This window comes from Leptinotarsa decemlineata, unplaced genomic scaffold, assembly GCF_025532065.1.
Source record: "Leptinotarsa decemlineata unplaced genomic scaffold, Ldec_3_MD MMD2_tig00026336_RagTag_RagTag, whole genome shotgun sequence".
NCBI lineage: Eukaryota > Metazoa > Arthropoda > Insecta > Coleoptera > Chrysomelidae > Leptinotarsa > Leptinotarsa decemlineata.
In genome coordinates, this window is record NW_027412692.1 from 2,224,754 (window position 1) to 2,250,657 (window position 25,904).

General features: G+C 35.8%; 1 protein-coding gene and 1 long non-coding RNA gene across 3 annotated transcripts in view; one reads left to right on the forward strand and one right to left on the reverse strand.

Annotated features, from left to right (window-relative positions):
* Window positions 1-25,904, forward strand: part of LOC111518191 (uncharacterized) — a 151,754-nt gene that overhangs the window by 60,457 nt on the left and 65,393 nt on the right. The window contains exon 2 of one of the 2 annotated variants that reach the window (XM_074183218.1): window positions 5,208-5,258. The exons of the other annotated variant lie outside the window; for it this stretch is intronic. The gene's annotated coding sequence lies outside the window, so the exon portion shown is untranslated. The remainder of the gene's footprint in view (window positions 1-5,207; window positions 5,259-25,904) is intronic. 2 annotated transcript variants of the gene reach the window in all.
* The window catches only part of LOC141485764 (uncharacterized), a 33,644-nt gene that overhangs the window by 2,767 nt on the left and 4,973 nt on the right, over window positions 1-25,904 (reverse strand). The window lies entirely within an intron of this gene.

Consider the following 25,904-nt stretch of genomic DNA (forward strand, 5'->3'; position numbering starts at 1 on the left):
ATAATAAAATGTCCCTTCTTTTCATGAAATCCATTTCAACAATCTTGCTACCTGTATTTGTTCGTACTAGAATATATAATATTCTTCTGGACTCAATTTCGCTTGTAAAATTGTTCACCTCTTGTGATCCAATGCTCCCATTGTTGAGCTCTTTATTATCTAGCTCTATTTTGTTCAGGTATCCTCTAAATAGATACTATCAAATGATTAACCATGTATTCTGAACGGTTGAATCAGTTCTCTAATACTTTCCTCATTCTGATCCATGACAATTTTCTTCGAGGGTTTCCAAGTGAATTGTCACACAGTTCCTTTCTTTTTATTGGCCTTTTATCTAACTAGATCCCGTACAAGTAATTATGGTATAATTTATTCTAATAACCAGTGCAGAATAAGCCCTTTTGGTTCACCACTTTCTCACATTTGTAGACTAGTCTTGATGTTATTCTTGTGTTGATCAATACAGCGTGGATGTGTCCAATCCAATCAAATCAGCCAATTGGAGAACATGGTTGCGTATTGATCAAGCACAGTATAATCCAGCTCTCGTTCTATATTCAGTTCTCGACCCCTTTGTTTACTTAGTGTTCCTCTTGATATTTCGTGATTTCTATTTTGCTCGAACTTTTGTAGCTAGAAAATTCATCTAATCTGAACTGGCTCACTTCTGGATTCCCTGCTATTACAAAGGAATATATGATGTAGTGATGTAGTATGTATGATGTAGTAATGTAGTTCTTATTGCTTCCGTTATACCCAAACAAGCAAATCTCTATATAGTTTTTTGACAGTGGTCGCTTGTGTCAACTTTGAGCCCTGAATCAAAAATGAATATATTATAATAGTTTCAACCACTATGGTGCAATATATAACGTATTGGTATAGTTTGAGGCTTCAAATCTTTCTATTGATCAGTTTCACTGCTACATCCGCCTTCTACTTCATACTTTCTGAACGTTAATTACTGTTCAGTCTAGATCTGGTATCACTAATAGATACCAGATAGGGGTAACCTGTCTCTACAATAGTATCTCTTCACCGCCGTGGTGGTACCAGATTGCTTTAACATTGATATATTCGACCGGAACCAGAAAGACTAGTCGTTTATGTAGCCCAGTATTGCATGTGATCCAGAAGAGAACATTGGGGTCAAACTGCCTTCCGAAAATAGCTGTGTGACAATCGTGACACTAGTGTTTCATCCCATTGTATTGCAAAGGAATGTCTCCACAAAAGATAATTGTAATGCACCCATTGGTGCAATCAATACATATCTCCATAGTTTTCTAACAGAAAGACACTTTTGAGAATAGTAACAATCAACACGTTATCTTTACTTTGAAGATACACTTTATAATGAGTTCGAAGAGAAAATCATTAAACGATAAAAGATCATATATGGACTGTAATACATGGACTTCGAGTTCAAACTGGTAGATGCCGTGTGATTGTAACACACTTGGGAACTCAAACTACAGATTAGATTACTTCTACTTACTACTGATGTAGTTGTTTCGGATAGACTTTTTTCGGTTCTTATCTGAAAGAAACATCTTCGTGAATATAGTTCCAACTAAACTATGAGGATCAAATCATTGATCAGCTCAGAAATATATACTTCTTTATATAGTACTAATTCTATCAATTGGTTACATCAATATTAAAGTTAACGTGAACGAAATGGCATGGACATGTATTGGAAACAATACTGAATCATGTCGAAAAAATAAAAATTATAGAGAACTGAATAAGGCAGGCCTCTCCGTGAAACAGATAGACTCTTCTCAGAGTTAGAATAATCACACAAATTATAGATTTTTTGTACCGGCCGATAGGGCAGTCAGCGGATCTTAGATACCTTCATACTTGATATACTCCGAAATAGTTGGCTTCGCGACGGTGGTAGTAATATTGGGTACTTTGGACTCAGGTATGACCTACACGGTGTGAGTTGTCATGATAATGGAGAATAAAGACGTACGGACGGAGAATGCAGAAAAGATGTCTCAAAAAGCCGGTTTTTCAACAATAGCGGTTGTAGTTGTTGTCATGCCAGGGGCAGGTACCTGCAGCGTCATCGTTGCTGCACTGGTAGAACACTCTACCATGGTGGTTACGCAGTGTCGACTGCTCCTTCTTAAGCTACTTCGCAGATCCCTACACACAAGCTCTGTATTCTTTTTGGCAGGCTTCGGGATGATGGGCATCGAAGTTGCTAGCATAAATCTCTAACCATCCCTAGCGCTTCCTTGGCATAGAAAGTCCACCAAGATTGATTCTCTGATGCCAAGTTATGCGATTATATCATCCCACTCGCTTTACTGATTTGAATTCAGATTTTGTTAATCAAAAGTTTGATAAAAATCATTATTTCTCATACTGTTTAGTACTTGAATTAACACTACGAAACTGCAAAATGTTATGGATCAATTGATTAATTCACAACCCTTTCTCTTTCTGATTGTCTTATCAGAATTCATGATCATCATCAGTTCCTCCTTCACAATGCAGATTTGAACTGCTCCTTTTCCGCACTTTCTTTCTTTCCATTAGATTCTTCAATATGCATGTGTGCTCAAAATGGCTCCCGAGAGGTATCTCCCTATGTAAATCTTCATGTTTGTGAGCAGCAATTAAAGGAACTGTATATCCATCACTACACAGCATCACCATCAGAAAGACGATAAAAAAAAATATATAGGCAATAAACGGACTCGACCGTACATTCAACGCCCAACATTCGGTATTCCGCATAATGGTATTCACAAGTTACCCAGAATTTTGATATATTTATTATGGACATTTCGTATGGCGTAGGCCGTGAACAGTTATGCAAGTAATCGCTTGTTGAATTGTTATCCGTTTCTACGCGAAACACTTGCAAAGAATAACAATATGAGACTGGTTCGATGCTATTTGGATGAAACATGCTGAACGATAGTCAGAATATCACTGACGACAACAACAAAGAGCATTTGGGATATTAGTCTAGTTCATAAGAGCTATTTCACATAACTTCTGTTGGTTTTTATCTAAAAGTATGATTGGGATGTCATTCGATTCGTAATTTTACACGGAGTAATTTACTATTCAAATAAGTTGCACAAATAAATGGTTTGAGAGTTATGAACAATGAACCTGAAAGTGCTTGACAATGTTTTCTGGTGAATATTGAATGATGCTGATAGATTTCGAATCCATGGAAAAACAAATAAAATAAAAGATGAGCAGAACCAAATTTGGACACCTTTCCTCATATTGCAGCATTTCAACAGCATAATACCTTCCATTATTCATAATGGATAAGGAAGTTCGCAATGAACTGGACATAACAGTGAAAAAAACCAACAACAAGGGGAAACACCAGTATACCAAAATTTCACTTATTCGGGACAGTATTTAAATCATGAAACCAATCACCACCAATTTAGCGAGAGTGGAATCGTCAAGACTCATTGATCATGCATTCAGGCTCTGTAACACAAAGAAAAGTCTCAACGACTCAACAAGTATCTGGACTACACCAGGAAAGATCTTCGGTAAAATGGTTACTCCAAAAAGCTGGTGGAACAGACTTTGACTAGAAGACAACAAGAGCCCCGAAAGGAAAACAGGCCGTCACAATAAGTACTTCCCTTTCTTTACATCAGTGGACTGTAGGAAAGATAAGAAGAATTGGTCCAAGTACAGTATCAGATAGGAGTACACCGTCCGGAGCAACCTCATGAACAACAGACCATCAAACGCGTGCTGCGATGCTAAGAATTGCATCCACCAGATACGACGTGAATTTGGCAAATTCTGTATGGTTGAAACCAAGAGGTCATTGATATGAGTTGATATGAGCGAGCATATCAAGAAAGACGAAAAATCCGGCGAATCGAGGAAAGCATATTTGGCAGAATCAAGTGGTTCGAAGCTGTGACATTCACAGAAAGGAACGCTGGGTTGAGAGGAAGTTCAAAGAAGCCTCAAACATGTTGACCAACGATGCATTCAGCTAGATTAGTGTGGGAATAAATAGCATATGGGAACTTCTAAGCAAGCGGGAAAACGGTAACCGTTACACTAAACTGGAGAACGAAGGGAGAGAGTAGAGAGAGATAAAGGCGCCTAAGTGTATTGATATAGTCGCAAATATCAAGAATGGGTTAGTTATCATCCGAAAAAGACCGTGAATATTAACATTGGAAACATCGTGAAATGACTTGGAATGACAACTTTCTCTAATTTTCCATTTTTTTGGATCTATATTGTCATACATTATTTACCTTGATTTTATTTCATTGAACTTCCATCTCACTTTCTAATTATTTGTATATAATTGACATTTCACTTGTTGTTCAACCCATTACGAATTAAAATCTATACATTTTATTTTTTCTCATTTTTTTTTAACTCAACCTGATATTTCAGTTCGGTTACTTTCAGTACTTTTAATTATTTTAACATTCATTTCAAATATTTCATTTTACTTTTCTTCCAAACATTTCGAATCTATTAACACCATTTTAGACAAAGAAAGTCCGAATCTGTAGTAGGAATAATTTAGAAAACCGAAAGATAGAGGTTGGTTTAAACATTTGCAATACATTTTTGACGCGCGTCGAGAATATTATTGCAGTTTTGCTTTGGAGATTTATACTAAGTCAAAGACTCCATTTTGTCATTTTATCAGTCAGGAGAATGTTTATGGCAAATTGTTCAACGAATAATGAATAACGAATAAAAAACAAATACTTTTTTTTCAGAATATGTAGTACAAGTGATAATATAATATTTCATATTTCTCTGACGCGTTACTTGATGAAAATCAAAAACACTGCCCATGATAATAATCGAACAATTTTCCTCAACAGCTACCGATGAAACGTCTAGTAATAAAAATGTTTGTACAAATTGGTCAATTATTATTATTGATAATCAAGATGAATGAAAAAAAAACTCAAAAATAAATAAGAAGATTCTAAAACAATTCACTTCAGGACGTTTTGATTTCGTTATCTATTTTTATTTTGTGGCATTTCGAATTTTTCAAGCATACAAGAAAATTAAATTAAATTCTGATCTGATACTCCAGCTGTTAATTACCTGCAGGTGTCAAAACAAATATTCCATTTGTATGTTAACCATTTCTTTCGAATGCATTTTTCTCATCTAAAAATCTCAAAGATGTTGTCACTGAATCCATAATTTTTTATTTTCAGGAATTTGGAGAACGTTTACGGATGAACTTATTGATTGCAATCCTCAAAATTGTAAGTTATAATGAAATGAAAATGGTAATGTCTCCTGAAATTATTCAGCTGTGTTATAATTTGCAACTGCTCCTTTAGATTGTAGTACCGTATTCAAATTATATCCTGAAATTAACACCTTTCTATAGCAGTATAATAATTTAATCCGTCATTCAATTATAATAATTATTTGTTGTAATTTCCTTTCGAGAAAGATAATTTACAAAATTATTGGTTGAATTGAGAATTAGCTACATTAAAACATTTACCTGTCGTGCTGATTTGTTTCATGTTTGTATAATTTAGCAATAAATTACAATTTGAATTGTTCACTAAATGCTTCGAAAAAATAAAAATATAATAGATCATATGCGTGGAGATAAGAGCAGTTGACATTTAGTGAAATATACAAGGTATAAGTCCGAATATAGAGAAACATCTTTCTGATGATGAATATAAACTTGTATATATCCTAGTCATTTTTTGGAAAAGTAATATTGTCATTGAATTTGGAAATGTCTCACTATCATTATTTGATCTTCAAGTTTTTACAATAGTAGAAAGAAAGTTTTTGGAAAAACTATTTTATTGCTTTTCGAAATATTTGCTTTCAAAATTTATGCCATTTTACATGCGTTTACAAGAATTTTTGAACAATCTTTCCATAAAGAAAACATGGTCTTGGGAGACTCCAACTGTTTCTTGGGGAGAGGAAAATTGATTTTTTTTTGTTTGACACGGGAAGTAGAAAAAAGTCGCTAGATGATAAATCAGGAGAATACATCAATTCATGATCAATCGATGTTTTTTCCTACTTCAAATGATTACTTGTTCTGCAGAGTGGGAAGTGGTAGTTGGTGTTATCATTACAGAACATAGAACATTTTTGCGAAATAAGTTAATATTCAGCGTTAACAGTTCAACGACCCTCTGAAGGAAATGTGGCGATATGTCCAGTGAAGCTTCACTTTGTTAAAATATGATTTACACATGTTAAGCGACATAGTCATTCAAACATATCAAAATTGAGAAAAGAAAAATTTGGGTCAGTAGTCAAAATCGACTATGAATTTTAGCAATTCCAATAGTTTGATAGCGTCGATCAATACAAGTACAAGTACAAATTATATATTCAGACAGGTCATTCCACAATATTGCTCAGAATATGTTGTCAACTCAGTTAGAGACATTTCTCATGTACACCCATTTTGAATTGGCGTTCTCTCATCCTCTTATTATCAATTCGCACAAAGAAACTCAAACTCACTGCCTAGTGCCCTTGGAGGATTTTGTTTGTTTCAGTAGCATTACTTCGTGAGTGAAGATCCAACAGCGATGAATTGGTTATTTCAGATGTTGTGTCCATTTAAATGTCATGTGTTTTTGTGGCTCCATTTCTCGATGAATATATATTCTACTGTGTTGTGGTATATACTCATCGATAGAGGATTTTGTATTCTATGCATTGATGCTTTTCATTTTACCCCGAATTTTGATTTTTCCCCTCTTCTCAGCTTATTACTATAAGATGTCGTTGAGCGATTTTCGTCCAGTTTTTATCTACGAATTCAAAGCGCAGTAGAAACAGCCCAAAAAATTAACGAGGCACTTGACAATAATATTGTTAATGAACGCGCTGCTCGACCATGATTTGCAAAATTTCGTTCAGGAGATTTCAGCTTCGAAGATGAGCCAAAAAATAGTCGACCTACAGTAACCAAGGACGAGGATTTGAGAACCCTGGGGGATACAGACCACTAGCAAATGATGCATGGGATGACTGAAGAATTGAGCGTCAGCTCCCATGCGGTTTTTGATTCATTGAACGATCGGTAAAAGTTGTCACGTTTCGAGTTATGTTTTTTAGCTTTTGCGCAACCAGAACGATCCTTTTATTGGTTCGGATCCTCACGTGTGATGAAAAGTGTGGATCATCTACAACAAGAGACGTTCTAAACAGTGAATAGACACCGATGAGTCACCCTGGCACTGCCCAAAAGCGATAACCCAAGAAAAAAACCATGAGTACTGTATGGTGGTCAGCTGCTGGTGTGATTCACTGTAACTTTCTACAACCGTGCCAAACCATCACAGCACAGTGAGGAAATCGAAGAAATGTACCGAAGAGGTCCGATCCTGCTACACGACAATGCACATCAGCATATTTTACAAATCAACGCCCAAAAATTAAACGAATTGAGTGTCGGAGTTCTGCCTCACCCACCATACTCTCCAGACCTCTCGCCAACCGACTACTAATCTTTTTTCGAACACTTCGATAGCTTCCACAACGGTAGAACCTTAGCCAATCAGAAACAGGCATAAACGGCCTTCGTCGACTTCATCGAATCGCGAGCACATGCTTTTCATGTTAACGAAATCAATCGACTTGTTTCAAGTCAGCAAAAGTGCACTGATTCAAATGACGCTTACTTCGATTGATTAAAATATTCATCGAACGAACAAAATATTTGAAATGAGCTAAACAATCTAAATCCAAGTGATTCAAAGCGATGATAATGTTATGATCCCGGATTTGTGCAGGTAACGTGGTGATGTGCCTCAGTGTTGCGGCGTATAGAGAATTGGTCTGATAAACATTTTGAATTTTGAATTTTTATAGTCAGGTTAGGGTTAGGGGCAAAGTGAGTGGGTCTATTCGACCCTCCACCGTAACCCGTAAGGGTTTATTGTGACTCATACCTATTCACACTCTACCAAATAAACCCAGCTTCTTAAAACGAAGTCGATTAGATAGTATGGTGAGTGGTCTTCCAGGTCAGATGGTAAGAGTACGGCTCTGTCGAATTCTAAAAACCTGATTCGGTCCCTAGCGGGGCAGGCACAAAGTATGTGCTCTGCTGTTTCATCTTTTTCCAAACAGAGGCGACACACACTGTCTTTCGACAGTCCCAGTCTCTGCATATGATGACTCAAATGATAGTGACCTGTGAGAATGACTGTTAGACATTGCAGTTCATCCCTACTGTAGTCCACCAACTGTTTGGTATCAAGCTTCGAAGGGTGAATAAACGCCTTGGAGTGAGCCAATCCTGGAAGATTCTGCCAGAAGTCCATAAATCTTCTTGCCATCCAGGTGTTCAATGTTTGTTTGGCAAAGCCCAAAGCGATGCCAATGACAGGTTCTGGTCCTTTGAAGCCGCTTGCAGCACCCTCCTTTGCAAGGGATTCAGCAGTATCATTGCCTCCCAAGCCAGTATAGCCAGGAATCCAGACCAGAGACAATCTGTTAAGCCGTTTTTGGCAATTCACTACCAATTTAGACGTCACTCGGTAGGAGCCAAGAGCTTCCAATACCGCTTGACTGTCCGGAATATTTTTATTGACTTGTGTATGAGGTTGGATTCATCCAATCTCTCCGCACACAATTCAATAGCGTAAATTTCCGCTTGAAATACAGTCGCATAGGATCCTAGGCAGGTTGATATCTCTGTCCTGGGTTTGCGACTGAAAACACCTGCACCAGAATCGGAAGGTGTTTTTGATCCATCTGTAAACCAATAACATCCAGTCCTATCTACTCGGGAATAGTACTTTATAAAGCAGTTGGTAGTTGACGGTTGGAGGCCTAAAGTTAGAAGTCATTTCCAAAATGCTTTGTTTAGTAGTTCTGGTGACTAATTTCCAGAAGAACTGTATAGTTTGTAAGAAATACGATTGATTCTCTTTATCGTTTCACTAATGACATTTTTTACTTTACGTCGTAACTTATAACGTCAAGATCTTTTGGGTGTTTCAGGAGTTCATGCAGATGACTGGTTGCCTTGATTTATCATGTGCAGATGTTAAATTTACCATTTCTTAGGTTAGGTTAATACCCCTTGCACTGAGTTTCCTTCCAATAAAAGCATCATTATCATTAATACAAAGTACTTACAACTCAGAATCTGGCATTAGGGTAATTGGAATCAGTTTCCCTTATTTTTCCACGAATTGATACAAAATATTTTTCAGATACCTTACTGAATGTCATTTGTAAATTTCCTGAAGTGATTCTGTACAATTCCTATTCGAAAGGGATTTGAGTTTTTAAAGCATGAAAATTGAGTATCCCTCATATACTTCTGCCCAAATGAACCAAATACCACTGAAAATAAATAGTTAGCTGATTCTAAGAGATTGCAAAGAGGCGTCTTCATGTTTCACCGGTCAGTTCGGGCGATAAAAGCACATGAAGATGCCATCCATGGGACCAAAACAAAAATCAAACCATGAATATTACTATTGAATCCGTTTGAAAAATCTGTTTAAAATCTGTTTTTCCGTTAATAAGCTGTCGCCCCCATACGAACGACAACTCTCAGAAGTTGAGAAACTTGTGCGAGCTAAGGACTAACGAGGTCTTACCTTTTAACGTGTGATTCCTATCACGGTTGCAGAATCATTCCAGCTTCAACCAGATAAATTCTCTAGAGAAAAATATCTGTTCGAGGCAGGAATCGAACCCACGGTCTTCCGATCGTGAGTCCACTATGAGGCTACCCATTGTAGTGAGTAGAAACATACCATGACATGGCACCATAGATGGTGTCTTACTAAGGGAAAATTTTATCGCTTTTTCCTACTCTGACTTGTTTTTTGAGGATAGTTGGATCCAACAATGCATTTGTGGTTTAGCCGTGTACCACTGTAGAGAGAAATTGCAGTTGAAGAGGCTCTGGTTTGAGATGGAGTTTTATCACATTGAACATAATACAAACAGATTTTGTTCATAGATTTTGAAATGAAATTCATAAATGGAACGAGAACAGCGTAACAATAGAAATACTCATTATTTACGTCAACTTTGAGTTTGTCTCATTCACAGTCTCACTGCAATTTGATTGATGACATTAATGATCATCACCCATCTACTTTTAACAGGTTTACGTCAGTTTCGTTAGCGTTTTATTCGGAAGGCGCGGCTTAATGCGTACTTTGATTTATGTGGTAAATCGATTTCGTCATGAATTGCCTCACAAATTTATCGTAAAATAGTAGATACAAAATTGGTCTAAAGACGTCGTAGTGTGCTCACCGCAAAAAACATTTTCGAGAGATTGATACTATATAGTCATATTTATTTTCGAATGGAGTTACTTTCAGTTAGAAATGACTGTAGGTATGAATATGGAAATTTAAAAAAATCAATATAACCAGTTGATTTTTTGTAGCATATATTGAGGTAGATTCATGTACCAGTCTTGAGTTTTAAATCATGTATCTGTCATAAATTTCACTAGCAAGAAACATTTGCGAATATGAAACATTCAGACTTCAAATTTGGATGAACTCAAAATTGGTATATAGTGGGAAGTTTTTCTTGTTTCTTCAAGTGTTTTCATCATCCACGATTTGAAAAATTGTAATCAAGAATTTATTCCGCTTTGAGCTTTGAAAGAAAAATCAATCAGTTGGTATTCCAATTTCGTGTTCAGTTTCTCAATTCATCTCAGACATGCTTCATTAGGTATGCGACGATAGATAATGCCAGAATGAAGTAAACTGAATGCTCAAATTAAAAAAAGGTTATTCTGTTGTGGGAAAGTACATTGGACTAACATTTTACATTTCCATTTTCCTTCCGATCAGAATAAATTTTGAGAGTCAAGTATAGTCAGGCACTCAAGAAGCATTTTGATAGGGATGGTGACCGGGTGATCAGTGAACTTACACTTCAATCACACTCAACTAAATGAATTCAGTTTCTCAACAAAGTCGATAACTTCATCTGTTGAGTGATATTTTAGGCCATATCAGGCCCAGCTTAGGATTCTGCTAAATGCTGGTATATTTTTCTCAATCCAGTGAGGTCCTGGTCGGTGATCAAACAGCGTCTACCTTCTTCAAGTAGGTGAATGACATAAATTTGTCATTTGGATAGTAGGTTTCATGTGACGTAGTTCATGGAAATGCCCTCTCATGACTAAAGGGTGCTAACTGCTTCCACCAGCCAGTTAATGTTCTCAGGATCCTCTCAGGTGACCTGTAACCATTCAGGACGGAATGTGCAGCTCCAGAATTGTACCTATGGGATATTGGTTGATATTGAGGTTGTCGAACGTTCAAAGCGCAATATTCCCACCTGGCTGATTGTAGCAACCTTTCCATATGAAGCCATTTGTGAGCCACCTATACCTGTCGATTCATTAGACGGTTTTGTCTTTGGTTTGGGTGGATCATGGTTGATCATAAGCGTTTAACCTGCTCCGGGGGAGTTTATTTGAACTCTCAATGCAGATTTCGCTCTTGCGGCTCACGAATTTGGTGAAAAGCAAATTTATATTATATCGTACTCTTGAAGGGGCGAAAACCCGCTTCCTGGCTGCCTCACCTTGGCTCCTAGATTTATTAACTGGACCAAGAGTGTTACCTTCATGGGTGGCACCTCTGATCCGGCAGTGTTATCCTAGAGGGTGGTTACAAATGAAATACAGCTTTACAACAAGAAAAGAAAATCAAGTAGTATTATTATATTTCATTGAGGATATTATATGTTGACCTAGAGTAATACATTTTCATATTATGACATCATAGCGCTCACTCGTTTATACAAGATCTTATAAGGAACTTGAACTTCATTGATTCAATATGTTACAAAATGAATATGATTTTTTCATTGAGTTAGATGCATCTAAGAGAAAACCAGAAGTATTTGTTATAGAAATTACTATTATTAAATATCGTCATTGGCATTTTGTGAATATAGACTGTCTCTTATTGTAAACTACTGTTTTGAGTTCAATTTATGTGTAATAAATGTCACTGTGATAAAGTCCGCATCAAATGGGAAACTTTTTTATTTATCGTTTTATGTGAAATTTGATTTTGGCAGTAGATTTTGCTTAAGAAATGATGTCAAATGGCGTCTACAAAATAGGTCACGTGATTTCCTTAACCTGTCAAATTGACATTTAAAAAAAGAAACATCGAAAAATGACATTATTCTTCAAAATATCCAAAAATATCAAAGGATAAAAACATTTTTTTTTGTAATTTTATACCCACACATCAAGTTTCAAACCCATAATAAGTATTTTATATTTTCACTATTTTTCCGCATTCCTGCTTTTTCTACTTATCAAAATTCAAGCACACCTGTACTGAATCATTTATTTTAACTAAACTCGTCACCGAATTTCTTTTTTTGTAATATAATAATATTTTAAGAGCCTCTTTGATGTTAAAAACAAATTTTGAAAAATAAAAGTTGTCAAACTTGATGCAAAGTTCATCTAGTTTCAACGGGGCTTTCCAAACTATACAGTACTTGAGTTTTTTAATGAGCAAATGGCCTCACAATATGAATTAGAACAAAACGGAACATTAGGAAACATCATTTCGTGATTCTTGAAGCCCATTCAATAAAAGAAAAAAACTCATAGTATTTACATCTACCTACTCCGCTAACAACACTAATTTAAAAAAAACTGGGTAGGCTGTGAAAAAATATGAAACTACATAATGTGTTTTAGAAAACGTCACTGTCACTGAATAAATTGATGCCCGTTAGTTCAATGTAATGTATGAAAATTAAAATAATATGTTATCTTTACAAGAAAAAATTGAAATTGTGCTAATTTGTGGTGAAAACACATTGCATCGACAAGTGGCTGATATTTTTAACGCAAGACATCCTGGTAGACATGTACAGCAATCCACTTTAAGTAGGATTTTAAAAAAATTTAAACTGACTGGTTCAGTTGAAAATACTTTTAAAAAACGTCATAATCCATCACGCAATAATGATGAGGTTCAGTTGGCTGTCTGCCTGGATGTTATCGAACAGGGAAAATCAAGTATTACCAATATTGTAGATAGAACTGGCGTTAAAAGAGAAAGCGTAAGAGCAATTTTACATAAAAATAAATTCAAACCCTACAAACCCAAATTTATAAATACCTTAAAGGAAAGAGATTTCGATGTTCGACTAGATTTCTCTTTCTGGTACCAAGGAGAAGTAGAATTAAACAGAAAATTTCCTTACAAAATCCTATGGACCGACGAAGCTACCTTCACATCGAACGGCGTAGTCAGTTCCCAGAATTGTAGGTGGTGGACTCAGGAAAATCCTCATTTTGTGATAGAATGTCGGGACCAATATTCATTTAAAACAAATGTGTGGTGCGGTGTTTTAAATAATCAGGTAATGGGACCATTCTTTTTTAGACACAATTTAACTTCTCAGGATTATTTGCAATTTCTAAATACTGAGATCAGTGACATAGTGGACAATATGCCGGTTGAAATAAGACACAGTCTGTGTAGATAACATATTATTGTAAAGATAACATATTATTTTAATTTTCATACATTACATTGAACTAACGGGCATTAATTTATTCAGTGACAGTGACGTTTTCTAAAACACAATATGTAGTTTCATATTTTTTCACAGCCTACCCAGTTTTTTTAAATTAGTGTTGTTAGCGGAGTAGGTAAATGTAAATACTATGAGTTTTTTTCTTTTATTGAATGGGCTTCAAGAATCACGAAATGATGTTTCCTAATGTTCCGTTTTGTTCTAATTCATATTGTGAGGCCATTTGCTCATTAAAAAACTCAAGTACTGTATAGTTTGGAAAGCCCCGTTGAAACTAGATGAACTTTGCATCAAGTTTGACAACTTTTATTTTTCAAAATTTGTTTTTAACATCAAAGAGGCTCTTAAAATATTATTATATTACAAAAAAAGAAATTTGGTGACGAGTTTAGTTAAAATAAATGATTTAGTACAGGTGTGCTTGAATTTTGATAAGTCGAAAAAGCAGGAATGCGGAAAAATAGTGAAAATATAAAATACTTATTATGGGTTTGAAACTTGGTGTGTGGGTATAAAATTACAAAAGAAAATGTTTTTATCCTTTGATATTTTTGGATATTTTGAAGAATAATGTCATTTTTCGATGTTTCTTTTTTTAAATGTCAATTTTGACAGGTTAAGGATATCACGTGACCTATTTTGTAGACGCCATTTGACATCATTTCTTAAGCAAAATCTACTGCCAAAATCAAATTTCACATAAAACGATAAATAAAAAAGTTTCCCATTTGATGCGGACTTTATCGGTGGAATTTAGATTTGTGTGAATTTTTTATAAATCAGGACAAATAAATTCTATTGTATTCTATCGAGAGTGCAACTCAGGAACTCAAACAAGATTAATTAGATATAGAATTATAGCTCAATAGCTTTGCTGGCACTGACCTGGAAAAAATGTAGGCCCATGATTTGTTCAGTACCTACTTTTGATTTAGCTTTGTTGGTTAATTGAATGTATTTGTGAAAATGTTATTGCAAAATTTTGAGTTGATTTCTTTTCAAAAACGAGTCTTTGAAAATTACTCTCCTTTGTTACAATATGTCATACCACATGCCAGAATTCAAGTTTTGTGTAGATGACTGATTTTGGTTTCGGTACAGTAGAAATTATAATAGCCTTGTTCCTAATTTATTCTATTGTATTCGAAATCTCACTGGTTATATTAATTTCCCTGGAGCAATAGTTGCAACGAATCCATGCAATTACACGGTAGTTCAATTAAATTAGATATTCGAACGTTCGACATTCAATGTGTTGGAAAGTAGGAATGCTGTGGTTAGATTTAATGTTTCAGTTGACAGTAATATCGAATAGATTGGTTTTATCGAATCCACATATCTTGGTAAACTTGTTTATGTGATTTGTAGATTTGTTTCAATAAACGCGAGGCTCTGCAGAAATATTGCACCATTGGCAAATCGAATAAAACATATTTTACCACAGCATTTGAATAATGAATGCAAATATCTGAAATATGGTTTGAATGGTGTTCTTCATATAAAATTATTTCAGAGAAGCTAGTAGACGTGTAAATCTAAATATTCCAACCCAAATTCAATTTTTGAATGAATTTCATCTACTTTTTATACTGATTCGTGGATTTCACCCAACTAGACTATTCCAAACAGCAGAACTGCAACCTTTTTGTAGAAGCGTGGTCTGAACTGATCTTAAACAATGAATACGCGTTCTTATATTAATTTTCAATAATTTCTCTCGCTGATTTGAAGAAACGCATTTCTATGTTAATTGTCATGTCTAAACTTTTGAAGGCATGTAGGCGGTTTTATGTAGTAGTCATTTTACAAGGCCTTTTGAATGACATTAGACTAGTCTGGTCTTGTCTGGTCTGGTCTGGTCTGGTCTGGTCTGGTCTGGTCTGGTCTGGTCTGGTCTGGTCTGGTCTGGTCTGGTCTGGTCTGGTCTGATCTGGTCTGGTCTGGTCTGGTCTGGTCTGGTCTGGTCTGGTCTGGTCTGGTCTGGTCTGGTCTGGTCTGGTCTGGTCTGGTCTGGTCTGGTCTGGTCTGGTCTGGTCTGGTCTGGTCTGGTCTGGTCTGGTCTGGTCTGGTCTGGTCTGGTCTGGTCTGGTCTGGTCTGGTCTGGTCTGGTCTGGTCTGGTCTGGTCTGGTCTGGTCTGGTCTGGTCTGGTCTGGTCTGGTCTGGTCTGGTCTGGTCTGGTCTGGTCTGGTCTGGTCTGGTCTGGTCTGGTCTGGTCTGAACAGTCTGAACTCCATTTGGATAAAATGGAGTGAGTTTTCAATAACGTTTCTATTTAAATTTTGATATTCAGGCCCACTTATACAGGTTGAATTCAATTCGAGGCTGGTTCAAATATTGTATTCCGCTCCACAATCGAATGTTGAATCGAGTTTAACGAAACGACGTTCCAACAAAATTTCTAATTTTGGCAGAATCAAAACGTACACATGAAGAATAATTTTGGGAGCAGTATTGAAGTTAGGCGTTATTTATTGATGATTCATGAACCCTCATCGTGCAAGGAAAATAGTTTATAAAGGATAAAGGAAAAATGAAAAAATGCAATTCTGTGGCATAACAACGAATCAGATTCCATTTTGGAATTTTTCATAGATTGTACCGCAGCTCAATTAAATGATTCGACGTATCTTCAATTGAAATTTGCAGCTATTTTGTCTCTCGGACCCTTCTGTTAAGAGGCAAAATATTGAATCTCTTGTTGATAAATTGGCACTAATGGAGCAAATTTAGGTAATAATTGGATAGCCAACCAAGGACCTAACCGTTGGCCGGCCAGATCACCGTACCTAATGCCTATGGACTTTCACCTCTGAGGGAGGTTGAAAGATCTAACTTTTGAATTGTCGATCAATTCTAGATATGAATTGGAAGCGACAGTGATGTAAAATTTCTCTTCTCTCACTCCTATTGAAATAATTGATTCGGCAAAGGTGGTCAGGAAAGGTGTCGCCTGTGTGTGAGAGAAGCTGAAAGACATTTCGAACACCTTCTTTGAAGAAATATATTTCAACGTTTGTTCTTCATCATTATTATTATTGTTGAAGTTTATGAGTAGTAGATATTATAAATTGTTATTAGTTTTACTGAAACTATGCATTTTTATTACTGGTGTGAAAAGCTTTCTCAACATTTGATAGCTACTACTCAACAATTCCTTTCTGTTTTATCGCCGCGTCGTCCAAAGCCTACTTGATTAAAGTGTGCGTTTCAAAGTCTACATTAAGAAACCTAAAAGCTGTGTATTTGAAAAATGTCTCTATCAAAACATCAATTTTTCGAAAATTAACATTTTCTAAAAACATGCTGTAACTCAAACGATGATAGACATCGATCGACTCCTTACATCGATTGACTCTTTTTTGATAAATCACTTCACCTTTATCATAAACTTTATCATTACCAGTTGCCAATTTCCAAAATGTTGGAAAAATGGATTGGTTATCCCTCTGGCTAAGTGTAACTCACCTACTGTCCTTTCTGACCTAAGACCAATTACAATTCTACCGTATCTCTCTAAAGTAGTGGAATCGATTCTGGAAAATCAGATTAATGAGTACGTCAATGAAATTCATTTTATAACAATCATATCTGCACAATCAGGATTCAGACCTCAGCATGGTACCACCACGGCTCTTCTGTCAATTACTGACGATATTTTTCAAGCTGCAGATGGACAAAATTTGACCTGTTCAATACTTCTAGATTACAGCAAGGCATTTGACACTCTAGCTAGATCATGAGATAATGTGTGACAAACTTGTCCACTTCGGTTTTTCTCGGAAAGCAGTGTCTCTCTTAGAAAACTAAAGAATCGTACTCGAAGGGTTGTTGTGGATGAAGTTATTTCAGATGCTCTGCCGGTATTGAAGTGAGTGCCACCAGGATATATCATTGGGCCCCTGCTTTTGAGCTTGTATATTTGTGACTTTTATCTGTCCGTAAAAAAATGCAATATACATCACCATGCGGACGACATGCAGTTATATTTCTCTTTTTCGCCTGGCGAGTCTACATCTGCTCTGTCGCATATTGATAACGATCTCCAAGCCATCCTTGGCATTTCTACTGCCCATAAGCTCAAGCTCAATTCAGACAAATCCGCAATGAAGATGTTCGGAGCTAAGAAGAACAGAGAGCTCACCAACTCTACCTTTCAAGATCGCATCGAAAACGATTTACTTCCCTCCGTGGACGAGATAAAAAATTTAGGATTGTGGTTTGATCTGGATCTTCGTTTTACTAAACATGTCAGCTATCTGAACCAATCTTCTTATAACGTTGTCAGACAGCTTTTTCCTAATCGTGATTTGCTCAACACAAACTTAAAACTTAGACTATGCGAGTCTCTGATTATGACAAAAATGTCCTATTACGACAGTATTTATGGACCTGCTTTAAAACAATCAGATGCTCTCCGACTACAGCGTACTCAGAATAGCTGTCTACGTTTCTCGTTTGGTATTCGGAAACATGACCGTATATCACCAGCAATGCAAGAATCAGGATGGTTAAATGTTGAGAAACTTAGAACTCTACACCTTCTTACCAGCACACATAAAGTTTTGGTAACTCGACAACCTGATTACTTGCTGAAGAAGCTTAAAACATTCTCTACGATTAACAGCTTTACTACAAGGAACAGTTCAGTTCTAGTCATCCCCAAACACAAATCTTCCATCTTCACCCGCTTATTGTCGATTATTGTCGGGGCTGGACGTGGGTAAGGAAAATATGTTTTTTTACAGTCGAAATAGGTGGAAAAAAAGTAAGCCTTGGGGCGCCAGTTGAATGGATTCAACAGGGAAGGGGTTGGAGAAATAACCAAAAAGTTAACAACGAAGCTCCAATCTTGAAATTTATATTAAATTGATATATAGAAAGAAATATTTACAAACTTCACTACCAACTGTGTAATAACTCAAAAATTGATTTTCATATGTTATTTGCAATGAACTAATGTAAAAAAACAGGCAAATATATATATATATATATATATATATATATATATATATATATATATATATATATATATATATATATACATCAAGTTTAATGAACCAATACTTAATACAAAAAAACGTTCACAGCAAACATATTAATACGCCGCTATAGGCCTTTTTGATCACGATATTACTACTGGAGAACTCTTGTTTCGGAACAATATCGAATCAAAAGATTCGAGAATTGAACTGACAGAGATAGACCTTTACGTAAATTGAAAATGAGGGAAAAAATGAGCAGTTAAAAGTAACTGCCTGAATCTTAATTTATCCAGAATCTACTTTTCGATTGACTTCAATCAAACTCGATAATTATTACCCCCGTCAACAGCTGTCTGTTCACCCGCTGCTTCTCGTATAATAAACCCAAATATTATAAGCAACTACCCTGCGAATTTCGATCATACACCATTGTAAACTTTAAAAAAAGACTGAAGACTTATTTATCTCATTAGCCTCTTGTCCGTTCCCGACCTTGGCATTTCTAAAATGAATTTTCTAAAGTAAAGCAATAACTAAAATTTTTTGATATCATTAACTCGACTTGTGTTCATATTATTTATTTATAGTTTCTCCCAGGTTGAGTGTGAAAACAGCCTTGGCTGATACTCCGCCTATTCACCATATACTGGAAGTTTTTTTCTTTGTTTTTGTTATTGTTCTTGTTATTGTTCTTGTATACTGTTTTATTTTATTTTTGTCTATTCCATTTGTATTTTTATGGTGAATAAAGACGTATTATTATTATTATTTGTGATTTTCACCAGATACAGCCATCATTTTTCATCTATCTAGTTTCTCCTTTGAAAGTTTCCAATTTAGCCTACTTTGTACCATAGTCTTATTCAAACCGAGCTCAAAACTTGAACCACACTCAAACAGTAAAAATTGGAATCCAGAAAAAAGTATAAAATTATTTTTATCACAACTAGAGTCAAAATAACATACTTGCATTATGATGCTAGGTCTCTATCACTGAAATATCTAAGAACTGAAATTGTGCGGGTATGTGAGATTCGCAGGTAATGGGATGATAAAAAGAATATAAAACCGATAAATACTCTGAAACATCTGTTTCGATGTCAGAAAATAAACAAGTATCAGATAGAAAATTGAGAGCCAAATCAAACGAGGTATCACAAGATCCTCTTTTCATTTGGAAAAAGTACTGCCAACCGTGGTCCAGTTCAATAGTAGAGTGGGGAAACTTTCACGTATGCACTCTGTTTATGAAGTTGTATTTTGAATTGACGCGAACAATTCAAGGTCGGTCCCAAATTGTCAAATTATATTTTCCATGCTTGACTATTATAAAGCAATAACCACGGTTGGATTGAAACCTTAGTATCGACCGCGGTTTTAGTTGTGGTTGTTGTACACACTACTGGTTTCGAAAACGACCAACTGTGATATGAATTGAGAGCTATTCCCACAATTTACCTCAACTGTAAATATTACGTTGTCGTTTGAAAAATGCTAAGGTATGGTTACGAGGACGTGGATCGGATAATAACTTTATGTGGACGGAATTCGTGTCATTATTTTCACATTTGACAATAATTGGATTAGCGAATTCAAGCAATTATATGTTATTATCAACTATAATTGATTCAATTAAGTTTCAGTCTGTAATGACTTCGAAAAAAGTGACAAAAGTTACAGAACACCCGAGTGAAGTAATCACATTTCAAGCAAACAGCAAAGAGAAATGATTCATTAACATTATACCTCAATAATATTCGCATCTGAGAAATACAATGCAATTCTTCATTTTCATCAAATTAAATTCACTAGTATATAGTTGTTTCAGATATAATAATCCTCCCGGTTCGTGTCTGATAACAGACACATGCAAAGAATGCATTAATTTTTTTTCTCATTTCGGAAGTTCAACTTTCGAATCAATCACAACATTATTCCCGACCACATTTGATTTCTTCCAAGATCAAATACGAAAAATCGGAAAGAAATCCCAATTCTATTTCCAAGAGACTCAGTCATCATGCTTTAACCTTTTACAGAAGCATTCTCTTTTCATTTTGAAAATCTTGAATCAATTGTAAATAAATTTGCTTTGTGAATAATATAGATATAAAGTGGAAACCTTACATCATCGTAAGTGACAAAGGGGGACAAATGAATGAGATTGTTGTGGATTGATTTTCTTTCAGTTCGAATTTAAAGCAAGTAGGAAATTAATATTTCAGACCATTTTCATTTTTGTAAGCTACCTCTACAGAAATCTCTGAATATCATCACCTCTTTCCATGGAGCAGAATACTGAGTTCGCCTTTGACTTCAGGCAAGTGGTCATTGATTAGTAAATCGATGATTGTTGGTAGTTGGAGTTTGTAGAGCCGCCTTGTGTTTTTGTGACCACGGGATCGACTGTAAAGGTCACTATGTACATTAACTGCAATCATCGATTACAAAAATTATCAGGCAATAATTATGAGAGGAGTCAAAATATAATAATCGAAAGATATCAATTCATATTGTCACATTATTGGGGAAAACCAATAAAATCAAAATTTATTCTTAAAAATATTATAATTCCTCGTTATTTTCCTCGAATACCGAGCGGCATATCCGAAATTATCCAATTCACCTTGTATCAAGTAATAATAACATCAATTATAATCGCTGAGACTGCTGTTTCAATATACTTCAGCGTTAGTTTTGTTCGATGGGAATTGGAATTGCTGACAAACGAATTGTCACCTGGATATTTAAAGACGGGGGATTAAGGGAAAAAGAGATCAGTTGATGGGAAGATGTCAGAAATTATGATGTTTTTTTTGTCTTGTTTTTATTTTAAATAGATTTATTGATTTTATCTAACTGTTTCATTCACCTACCACCCTACATCATGAACTGAGTAAAAATACAAAATTAAAAGTGAAACCCCCATGTAGATATCGTACATTGAATGAGAAGACCTCGTTGATCCTCAATTCGCACAATTTGCGACTTATGAAGGTTTTCGTTCGTGGGGGGTTCAACAGCTGGTTAACGGAAAAAGAGAGATATGAAAAGGATGTTGACCAAAATTGGGAATCGAATTATTACTGATGACTAGTTGTTTTTGAAGAAACAAAATTTTCGAATGTATGCTTGGCAATCACTGTCTCTCGTATACGAACATGGAAAATTGAATTAAAATCTTCGGAAGGAGTAACATTTCTATGAAAATGAAAACTGATCTGGAATTCTAGTTTCTCTGTCCACCTCAGTTAAAATAGGTATGTACAACGGATCTGATTATGCCATATGACAGCTTCCGTTATATGGTTCGCGTCGATTTGGGCGTGAAAAAAATGTCTGCACATTTCTACACATTGACCGATTTGTTTTCTGTTTAACTATTGAAATTGGAATACTTTCGTTCTCCACGACCTTCATGTTCAAAAGTATGCTGGAAAAGTTCTTGTTTTAGTTTTTTGGGATTGCCATTGGGATTGATTGGGATTGACTGATTTTCTGGAAACAATTAATGAAAATTACTATTCGACTGAGTGAATTCTCTGCTAGGAGAAACTCTAGAGAGAGGACGCTAAAAGTTGCCCGACGATAGCCGATCGGTTCGACGTGTTGGTCGCATCAGGGATACAATTGTAGATTTTAGCGATGGCATAGGAGAAGCAAGATCGAAGCGAAGTGTTGTGCATGGGTACAGATAATTTCTGTCGAAACTGGACATTTACATTATGCGCTTCAGAAAGCCTCTGAAGTAGAGATATGAGTAGAGATATGAAGGTTTTTTTGTGAGTAGAATATTGTGATATAATACACAGTAATGCAAAATACGTCGTTTGTTCATAGGCAACCAGCCCAGTCCAGTAATGTAACTTGAGGTCGGAGTCCGTCTTTTAATACCGCATATCAGTTGGGTGCAAGAGTTTTGGAGTCTTTGTAGACGAGTTCTATCGGAATTTTTGATAGCCGGCCCATAAACAACATCGCAGTAATTTAGCTGTGATAAGACGAGTGACTCGCATAGGGTAATTTTGCAAGCTTTATTTAGAATCTCTCTGTTGGAATAGATCATTTTTAGGTTTACGAAAGCTTTTTTAATTATATGTGAGATATGCGTGGAAAACGTGAGGGAGTCATCAAGAAACAGGCCTACATTTTTTTCGCAATTTGACAAGTCGAGTGTTTCATTGCGAATGTGGAGGGAAATCAGGGGTCGGAATCTATTTTTGGTCGATTTTCTACCGAAATGTATAGCTTTGGATTTGGTTGGATAGATGGACAAACAGAATGTTTCTGATATATCGACAAATCTCGCGAGATCCTCGTTAACTTAATTGCAGGCAGCAACAATATCTTTTTCATCAAAAGCGAGGTACAGCTGCGTGTCATCCACATACATATGTGATGTCATATGTTTCAAATGTTCACAGAATTGAGAGGTGTAAATAGTGAAGAGTAGCGGTCCCAATATTGATCCCTGAGGCACACCACACAAGGTTTCGATCGAGTCTGATGATGCAGAGTTCAGTATAACTCTTTGTGTACGTTTATTGAGACACGCAGCAATAAGTTGCTGCGCTGATAGAGAAAAGCCAATATAGTGTAGAAAAGCTAACAACCATTCATGATTAATCCTGTCGAAAGCTTTTGAGTAATCAAGAAGTACGAGAACACAAAGCTTGTTTGCATCTATATATGAGAATATCCGTCACTTTGAGGAAAGCAGTGGAGCAGCTATGATTTGGACGGAAACCTGACTGGTGGTGTGGAAGAACATTGTGCATCAGGACGTGCTCACGAACCTGTTCATCAATTATTTTTTCGAGAGCTTTTGACAGGGTGCAGAGTATGATTATAGGTCTTATATCATTCTTGCTTGTAACGTCATGTTTTTTCGGCAATATCCGTACGTCGTCACTCTCTGTGAGAGTGTGTAGAAGAATCCTAGGCAGTCGACTTCGCGTCGCTAACAAAAACTTGGCCTTCCCCAGACCACAACTTGGCAAATTCTGCGTCTTTGCGTCTCTCATACAAAATTCAACTGAACTAGGAACTGAAGGTAAATGACCATAAACAAGGAAGTGTGTTCGCTGAATAGATTCTGGAGAAGTTGGAAACTAACCTTAATATACATCAACAAATCATCTTCAGCTATGAGGTCTATTTCTGGATGAATGAGTACTTGAACAAATAAAATTGTCGAGTTTAGAACGATACCAATCCAAATGAGATCATAGAGCGTCCAATGCATCCCGAAAAAGTCACTGTTTGATGTGGATTACAGGCTGGCGGTGTCATTGATCCATATTTCTTTGAGAACGACGTTGGACAGCCCATAACTGTCAACGGCGAGCACAGTAGGTCGATGACTACCAACTTCTATTGTCCTAAATTGGATGATCTCGATACCAACGACATGTGGTTTCAACAGGACGGCGCTACGTGCCACAGTGCTTTTGCCACATTAGATATTCTGCACGAGCGATTTGAGGGCATGGTCATCTCATGTGGAAGTGATGTGAACTGGCCACTGAGATCGTGCGATTTGACTCCGTTACACTTTTCTAGTGAGGTTTTCTCAAGTCGCAGAGTCATGGAAAATTGGACGTGTCAGATGCGCTCCGATGTTATACTCCACACATAATGACATCAATAGGCCTTTCAAGCGAAAAAAAAATGTTGATGATGTCTCACACACATTTTGTTTCTTTTATATTTGCACATAGGTAGCACTTACTGAAAAACTCTATAAATATAACTTCTACATTTCAGTTGATTCTGTAGATGGTTGAGAATATTTCAATACATCCTCGTATTTTCATACGGATACTATTATAGCTAGTTATTCAAACTGACCACTTACTCATTTTCTTGGTAACGATATATATTTTTGTTCTGCTCATTCAAATAAGACTGCCGTAAATACGAGAATGCGAAGAGCAGTTACCATATTTGCCAGAGCTCGAATATCCTCCTCAAATAAATGTTTCTTATGTAGTAAACATCCACGAATACTGTTATTACTAGATTCGGTGAACACTAAAATTGTAACTTTGTTGGAACTTTGCTATAATAACTATGGAGCAAAACAAGTTGTGATCGTTTACATATACGAGTACAAGTTGTTGAATTTTCATGTGATCTTAGTTGACTGAGTAGAGTTGAACTACAATATTTTTTGCACGTTTCCCGAGAGGATACTGATAGTAGGTCTAATTGAAAAGTATTTCAGAAGAGAGTTTTCGAGTTGGGGTTTCATATTTCAATGATGTTAATGAAAATAAAACGAAACCGTCATTTTCATATCATCCGATATGGTAGTTCTACTTGAAGGTATCTAAATGCATCATAAATAATCAAGGTACAATTGCCATCTGTGTTCCTTCAGGATTCTAAAGGAAATGATATGATTTATCTTCTGAATGAAAGCATAAGGGTTCTTAAGTGAACAAAACTAACAAAAATTAAATTTTTTGTAAAATGTTCCTCAGAACTTCAACTTGTAGTCAAATATTCAGGACAATCTGGAATTCAGCAATATTTGAGAAGGACAAAAATACTTAGTCCTCATGCTCAAATGTATTCTGTATGCAATTTGTTTCATCATTTAGCTTTACTAGAGAAACTTTCACTTCAAAGAACAGTGATATATTTTTGAAACGTAGCTACAAACATGTTCACCTTATAGGGACCCTAAAGGTGTCATTTGGTATTTTTCTTGTACTTCTGTTGTATTGGTGTTTGATTGACTACGTCTTGGTCATGTGTTCACCTTTTCAGATGTCATTTTTTTATTTCACATTATTTATAACAAATGGTCTTCTTTTCTCTTCTGTTTCCCTCATTATATTTGTAATCTCTTTTATTCCACTCATTTCTTTCATTTGTTTCTTTATCGTTTTCAACATATTCATTTCTTTTCTTGCAAAACTATTTAGGCAGATTCGTCATCTCCATCTTTTCTATCTTATCAGTAATAGGCTCTTGTTTCGTCTCTTCTTATATCTTATCTCATCCTTCTATTTTATTGTATTGTTGTTATTATAAAGGATTTGTAAACTTTTATATTGCTATCTGTTTTTATGTTTCTTGAGACAGTTTAATATATTGTAATATATTTTGTGATAATGGTTCGTAAATTTTCATATCCGAATTCTTTCAAATTTTTCACAGCATATTATAGATATTTATCGAGAAAACTCTGAACTTGTTGCGTTTCTTCATTTATGATGCCATTTTCATAATATAAAATACTATTTGTAGGTGAATGAATGCCAAATGCAACTGATCCTCTCCTTGTCATTAATTTTTTGGTTATTTCCCCTCTCCACTTTATTTCTGTTTCCTCTTTTTGTCGATTCTACTTG